Raw genomic sequence first — 9044 nt, forward strand, 5'->3', positions numbered from 1 at the left:
TGTCGAAGTAACTCAGAATACATCGGTGCTGGATGTGTGGTACGAGATGACAGAGGCCAGTTCCTTCGTGCCAGGGCCAACACAATTAGAAGATGTGGAAATGCTCGTGAAGCAGAGGCTCTTAGTTTGAAAGAGGCTCTCTCTTGGGTCAAAGAATGGAGAACAAGCAAGTGCGTTTTTGAGACCGATGCTAAGCTGCTAGTGGATGCATTTCAAAGGAGTAGAGGGAAAACTAGCTTTGATACTATGGTAGAAGATTGTCAAGAGATTCTTAAACACTTTCAGGAGGTGTTAATCGTTTTTGTGAATAGATCTGTGAATGTGCCAGCCCATTTAGTTGCACAGGCAGCATATTCTTCGTCAGGTCCTCAGAAGTGGTATCATAATCCCCCTGATTTTATCATTTGTAACCTTAATTTGGAGGAGTTTTAATATATGCAAGTACGATTTACTCAAAAAAATAATTAATATTCAATTGTACCATCAATATAATTAATATTTTTATTTGTAACTCCTTTTGTCATTAGTCTCTTCTATATATAATAGGAAAACTAGTTGATAATATTCATGAGATTAAAAAGTCTCATTAAAAAGATTAAACTATCCCTGTTTTTAATATTTATATAAAAAATGTGGTTTGTGGGAATCGAACTCAAGACATTTCATTCACCTATACAACCTCATACCACTACACCATATTGTCACATGTGCTTTTTATCATACACATAATATGTAAGTGTGCTAAATGAATATTTTATTTAACTTTAAAGATAGTTACTTGAATTTCACAAAAAAAGATAATTACTTGAATATTTGTACATTTAATTTTAAAAAATTGAATTCCAGATATAAAGTTAGGCATAGTACATAAATGGATTATTATCTTATTTATTAATCATTTTTTAGTTTGAAAATATATCTCATATATTTTTATTATAAAAAGTAATTAAAATATACATATATAATTTTAAAAAAAATATTGAAAATAGAATCGCTTATATATAAATAATCTATATTGGTATTACATATTTAGATAAGTTCGAATTATAATGAGTAAATACATTTTAGTTTATTTCGAATTTGAAATTAGAACTTGGCACATTTTTCAAAAAATACTCAAAATTTAACTACATGACCCGGCCGAAAAATATCGTCACATTGTACGTTTAGTAAATTTAAATTACAAGCTCGGCGATAATATCTTACCAATAATGTGATTTTTTTAATATCTTATGTTAATATAAATTAATGTGTTTGAGGTCTTTATATGATCAAGTCAATTGATTATTTATATTAAAATTACTAACTTCACTGGTAACGCATTATTATTTTTGAGATTTGTCCCGATTTTAAGAATATTCGAAATTTGATATGAGAATTCACGAGATTTGTTAAAACTACGATGATATATTAAATCGATTTATTTTTCATTTTTCACTTTAAAAAACTAGCTTTTTTAAAATGAATTTTTTTAGATAAGAAATATTCATCGATTAAGATAATATTGTACAAATATTTTGACTTATATTCCAAATATTCTGAATTATTCAAATAAAAGTTATATCTATACTATATTGTAGCATTTAATTCAATGCATTTTATATTACTTAAAGAAAATATATATTATTTAATAATTTGAAGATATTAACCAGTTCAACTGATATTTATAAAACTTTATCGAATTGAAAAATATTTAATTTTAGGAGAATTGTATATATTGTTACCAAATTATTATATGAAGAAATATTTAATATTTTTCATTAAAATCAACTTTAATATTAACAATAATGTAAATTTTACATTATTATATAGATTATGATTGCAAGTCATTTTGACTTCAGTTATGTATTTTTTTATCTTTTTAAATTGAGTAATTTAATTGTAAGTTAGTAGTGAACTCGGTAATAATATAGATCAGTACATATAGTTTATTTAAATAAAATTCAAAATTTTGATAAACTATGTATTCAAATATATGTTAATTTTTAACTTTTTATTTGTAAAAATACTAACGACATTCTACAGATTAAATTTAATCATTTCGTTTTAAACATACACTGACTACACTGTTTATATTTATTTATTAAATACGAATTATACAACACAAACAAGAATATATATATATATATATATATATATATATATATATTGCTTAATGAGCTATATTAGAAACGTTGTGTAATTTGGTAATATTTTGTATGAAAATAATACACATTGATAAACAATCAACTTGTATTTGATATACGTTAGATATTATACAACATTTACAAATAAGAAAATAACTAAGAGCAACTCCAACAACCTTCTTGATAGAAGCCTAGTAGGATACCACATGTTGTTTAATTGGTTGTCAAGTACTACTAAAGGCTGGCCACCTTCTGTACTAACTATGCAATATAACAAGTGTTCATGATCATAGTGATCTCTCAACAAATTCCTTTACTTCTATATGATTGATCAAATTATGGAAAATAAAACAGCTGAAAAAGGAGTAGTAAAGTTATGGTGGTATTCGGAATGGAAACACATTCGTGATACTAAGGTGGACGTGGTTATTAAAAAGGTTATAGAATGCTAACGGGCAACAGTATAACCAGTTTAATATTAGGAACGGAAGGTAGTAGCGATTACGAACTGGAAAAGAATGGGTATTCAGAAGCAAAAGCTCTAATGCTAGAAGCTATGATGAGAGTCTGTACAATAGACTTGAAAGAATTTGGAATGATCACTTAATGCGGATTGAGTTTTCTCACGATAATAGATCGTATGTCAGGTATCGAGATGTCGTCTTATGAGATTTTTTAGGGAAGACAATGTCGATCTCCCTTATGTTAGGATGAAGTTGTAGAGCGCAAGATGCTCGGACCCGCAGTAGTCCAAAGGACCAGGGATATAATAGATCTAATCAGAGGACGGCTGGTAGTAACCCAAGATGGACATAAGAAGTATGCTGATTTGACTCGAAAGGACAAAGAGTATGAAATAGGGGACCTAGTAATGTTATAGGTATCCCTTGGAAAGGATTGATGAGGTTCGAAAAGAAAGGAAAGCTAAGTCTACAATTTGTTGGACCCTTGGATATATTAAGACGTATTGCGAAGTTAGCATATGAGCTAGCCCTACCCCCGAACATGTAGCAAGTTCATAACGTGTTCCACATATCAATGTTAAGGAAGTGTAATTCGGATGCCAGACAAATAGGGACATATGAGCGCATAGACATGCAACCGGATGTAACCCATGTGGAGCAAACAGGAAAGGTTATAGAAAAAAAAAAGGGAACAAGTGCTTAGGAGAAGGGTTATCAAACTAGTCAGAGTTTGATGATAGAACCACAATGTGGGAAAATTTACTGGAAAGTTAGAAAGTGCAATGCTAAGAGAGTATCCCTATTCATTTTCTACCTGATTCCGGGATGGAATCCTTTTAAGGAGGGGAGACTGTAATAACCTCAATTTTTGGAATTTCTGAAACCCTTATGAATAGTGTTTTGCTGATTATGCTGAATAAGAAAACTTTCCATGCCACACTATGTAGGGGTTCTTCTTTTGTTAGTCTGAGATCTTATTAGTATTTTATATGGGATATAAGTGTATATAAAGATCGTCAGAATCCAAATTCGAACACTTTGATTTTTCCCGAAAATCTACCAGATACCGAAAGAATTGAGTATAAGGGAACATGATAAAAAGGATTTAAATTCAAGGATTATAAGAGAGGATCATAAAAGGAATATAATGTATTGAGAAAGGTTAAGGAAACCTAAGTAATAAGATCCCGGGTATAATCCCTCAAACGATAAACGAAAACGAAAGTTAAGCGAACCGTATAACAGATCAGCGGTCATTAGCGAAGTAATTAGAAGCTAATCAAAGAGGTTAGTGAGGATGATGTCATCAAACCAATAAGAAGAGGACAAGTGTGGGAGGATGACATAACAAGGTGACATAAGCATGACAAAAAGGAAGTGTGTTGTTGGTTGATTCTTGGTCATGCAAAAGTTACCAAGGTTAAAAGGTAATTAAGCAAAACAAAACAAAACAACCAAGCAAAACAAATCACAAAACACAAAGTTGACTTCATTATCCAACAAGAAGCTCTCGGCTTTTCTTCATTTTCAAGGAGAAAAAAATCAAAATCAAAATCCAAGATCCAAGCATTGTTAAATCATGAGGTAATTATCCAAGGTTCCTTATACATAGATATAGCTATCCCATGAATCTAAGCTTCAATTTCATTTACAATCTCTTCCTAAAAATCATGGAAGAAGAGGGTGAATAGTGTTTTTCAAGAACTTAAATTTTTGTTCTTGAGTTTTTGTTTAGATTAAGCTTGGATAAGGACTTTCAAGGGTGATTCCAAGCTAGTTAATTGATTCTCCACTCTCCAAGGAAGGTATAACCCCTCCAAACCCTAACTTTACTTTGAATATTAGGTTTAGTTTTGTTGTTATGATTCATGAGAAGCATGATTCTTATAGACTTAGAGTGTGGTTGGTTTTGTAATGAGTTGGAGTTGTAAATCTTGGATTATTGATTAATGAACTTAAGTATAGTTTTAATTCATGTTTGAGAATAATATAAATTGGAGAACTTGAGGTGTTGGGGCTGTTTTAGTATGGTATGGATGGATTTTGGTTGTATGAATGAATTGTGGTTGATTGGTGGTTGGTTTGGAGTAGAATAAAAATTGGTAATCGCGTAAACATAGCCGTCGTAATGTCCGATTTACTTTAGACTGTTTTTGTTCTTAACATCAGGACCCGAGAACTCACTGTTAGGTTTTGACCATTGCCATGATTAGATAGTTCATGTTACGAGCTTCGTTTTGATATGTGGTTCGTTTGAATCCGATATACGGTTTAGGAGAAACGACCGTTTTAAGTAACGATATTTCGCGAACGAACCATTACCCCTCGCCTTACTTTTAAACATAGGTTAAAGACCTTAAATGACTAATTGGAGTATGAAACATTTATGTGAAGTGTATTATGCAGTTGTTAAGGCACTCGTGAAAGAATCGCCTTAAAACCCTTAATGGTTAATTTATTAGAAATGGTGGAGCCGAGGGTACTCGAGCGACTTAAGTGAATCGTTAAGTGCAAAAGCGAACGTTGGGGTTCAATTGGTTAAAGTCTAGTTTCTTAAGCGACCGGGGTTTAATTCTGACTTATGTTGTTGTTCATAGGTTATCGGACCCACTCTAAGCTTAAGTCTACCCCGGAACACTCAGGCAAGTTTTCTACCCGTTATACTGTTGTGGTGATGTATATATGTATATGCATTATCTTGTGATAGATGCATGTTGGTTAATTAGAAAATTTTGCGATATATTGAAGTATGCTGAGATGGTATATATATGCATGTCTGTTTCGTAATCTGGTTATCTATCTGTTGATTTCAATGCTTATAAGTTGCATAATACATATGCTAGAGATAAGCAGTAGTTGCGTATACCCTTAGGATAGGGGACCCAAATGTGAACATTTTCTAAAACCGGGAGTCGATGTTCCCGAGTATATTATATTATATATATATATATATATATATATATATATATATATATATTGATATAGTTCAAAACCATTAATCGAATAAGGTTTATTCGATAGCTTTATTTATTTAATGAATATTACTTTGAATATTCATTCGAGGACTTATGACTCGGTTTATTTTATTTAATGAATATTACTTTGAATATTTATTCGAGGACTTATGACTCTGTTTATTCTATTTAATGAATATTATTTTGAATATTCATTCGAAGGCTTATGACTCCGTTTATTTTATTAATGAATATTATTTTGAATATTCATTCGAGGACTTATGACTCCGATTATTTACTAATTAATATTCTTTATTTTATTAAATAATAATGTGTCGATAATCAAACTCACTTTTGATTACTCAAATAAAGATATTACTTTCGTATAAGTATATCTTTGGTTATTTAATATTCATTTCAAGTATAAGTTTTACAACTTCTACTTCAATTATTTTTATAAAGATTATTCTTTATGGGAATATTATTTAAATAATATATTCAGATATTTTCTAATATATTGAGACTGATTTATTTCATTAAATCAACATTACTCCAAACATTCTTAAAAATGTTTTCGAGTCTTCAAAATGATTTTAAAAGTTAGAGCGGATCCCAAAACTCATTTTTATAGTTAAGATCTTCCTTTCGAAGGGGATTTAAATACTCGCTCAAAACTTGAGGGATCCGGCTTAGTGGTGTATTTTACATTCGCAACGAGGTTGCCGTGTTGATAAATGAATTGATTACTTACCCAACGTTCGAGAAGTAAGTCCATCTATTGAGTCGGCATAAGCAACATGGGCTCAGTGGGCGTCCATGAAAGTGTAAGTGACTCAGTGGGAGTCCATCAAATGCGTAAGTGGCTGAGTGGAAGTCCAGCATAAGGTCCTATTGCGGCCAGGGTGATGACCAGTGGGGAATTCGTCCATCTACTAGTAGAAAAGGTTACTTATTGGTATCTTTGCCTGATCAGCAAGATATCAGGTTTATGCCAAGGTTTTCTCCTTTCCAAATTCATTGGATATTGCAACTCTGTTTATAATTTTCATAACAGAGATTTTCAAGGAGTGTATAAAATGTATATATATAGGTGTATATATATATCGGGACTTAATGAAGTATCTCGTAACTTCATTATTTATAATGATATTTCAAGGATTGAATCTATTCAAGTCTTATCTTGTAGTCTCATCTGGGTGATGAACTTTTGAAACTGATTATAACTTGAACGGTGGTAGTTCAAGTAGTATTCGGATATAAGTATATTGGAGTATCTTGTAACTTCATCTTTTAAACTTATATCTAGTAAATGATTATCTTGTGCATGTCAAAGATTTTCGGAAAAACGTTGAGACAAGGTTAGATATATGAGATCACCTTGCAACGATATTTTATACAGTTATAAACGAGAACCCTGTGTATATTATACATGTCAGAGGATTTCAAAGATTGTGAAAAGTATATATGTATATATATACTGAATATTTTGCGACTTGGTCGCGTTAAGATATCAGCTTGGTTCATTTCTTCTTGACCAAGACTTTCATGTGTAATATTCAGTATATATATACATATATACTTTTCAAAGGACCCGCAGTAGTCCAAAGGACCAGGGATATAATAGATCTAATCAGAGGACGGCTGGTAGTAACCCAAGATGGACATAAGAAGTATGCTGATTTGACTTGAAAGGACAAAGAGTATGAAATAGGGGACCTAGTAATGTTATAGGTATCCCTTGGAAAGGATTGATGAGGTTTGGAAAGAAAGGAAAGCTAAGTCTACAATTTGTTGGACCCTTGGATATATTAAGACGTATTGGGAAGTTAGAATATGAGCTAGCCCTACCCCCGAACATGTAGCAAGTTCATAACGTGTTCCACATATCAATGTTAAGGAAGTGTAATTCGGATGCCAGACAAATAGGGGCATATGAGCGCATAGACATGCAACCAGACGTAACCCATGTGGAGCAAACAGGAAAGGTTATAGAAAAAAAAGGGAACAAGTGCTTAGGAGAAGGGTTATCAAACTAGTCAGAGTTTGATGATAGAACCACAATGTGGGAAAATTTACTGGATAGTTAGAAAGTGCAATGCTAAGAGAGTATCCCTATTCATTTTCTACCTGATTCCGGGACGGAATCCTTTTAAGGAGGGGAGACTGTAATAACCCCAATTTTTGGAATTTCTGAAACCCTTATAAATAGTGTTTTGCTGATTATGCTGAATAAGAAAACTTTCCATGCCACACTATGTAGGGGTTCTTCTTTTGTTATTCTGAGATCTTATTAGTACTTTATATGGGATATAAGTGTATGTAAAGATCGTCAGAATCCAAATTCGAACACTTTGATTTTTCCCGAAAATCTACCAGATACCGAAAGAATTGAGTATAAGGGAACATGATAAAAAGGATTTAAATTCAAGGATTATAAGAGAGGATCATAAAAGGAATATAATGTATTGAGAAAGGTTAAGGAACCTAAGTAATAAGATCCCGGGTATAATCCCTCAAACGATAAACGAAAATGAAAGTTAAGCGAACCGCATAACAGATCAGCGGTCATTAGCGAAGTAATTAGAAGCTAATCAAAGAGGTTAGTGAGGATGATGTCATCAAACCAATAAGAAGAGGACAAGTGTGGGAGGATGACATAACAAGGTGACATAAGCATGACGAAAAGGAAGTGTGTTGTTGGTTGATTCTTGGTCATGCAAAAGTTACCATGGTTAAAAGGTAATTAAGTAAAACAAAACAAAACAACCAAACAAAACAAATCACAAATCACAAAACACAAAGTTGACTTCAATATCCAACAAGGAGCTCTCGGCTTTTCTTCATTTTCAAGGAGAAAAAAATCAAAATCAAAATCCAAGATCCAAGCATTGTTAAATCATGAGGTAATTATCCAAGGTTCCTTATACATAGATATAGCTATCCCATGAATCTAAGCTTCAATTTCATTTACAATCTCTTCCTAAAAATCATGGAAGAAGAGGGTGAATAGTGTTTTTCAAGAACTTAAATTTTTGTTCTTGAGTTTTTGTTTAGATTAAGCTTGGATAAGGACTTTCAAGGGTGATTCCAAGCTAGTTAATTGATTCTCCACTCTCCAAGGAAGGTATAACCCCTCCAAACCCTAACTTTACTTTGAATATTAGGTTTAGTTTTGTTGTTATGATTCATGAGAAGCATGATTCTTGTAGACTTAGAGTGTGGTTGGTTTTATAATGAGTTGGAGTTGTAAATCTTGGATTATTGATTAATGAACTTAAGTATAGTTTTAATTCATGTTTGAGAATAATATAAATTGGAGAACTTGAGGTGTTGGGGCTGTTTTAGTATGGTATGGATGGATTTTGGTTGTATGAATGAATTGTGGTTGATTGGTGGTTGGTTTGGAGTAGAATAAAAATTGGTAATCACGTAAACATAGCCGTCGTAATGTCCGATTTACTTTAGACTGTTTTTGTTCTTAACATCAGGACCCGAGAACT

This window comes from Apium graveolens, chromosome 9, assembly GCF_009905375.1.
Source record: "Apium graveolens cultivar Ventura chromosome 9, ASM990537v1, whole genome shotgun sequence".
NCBI lineage: Eukaryota > Viridiplantae > Streptophyta > Magnoliopsida > Apiales > Apiaceae > Apium > Apium graveolens.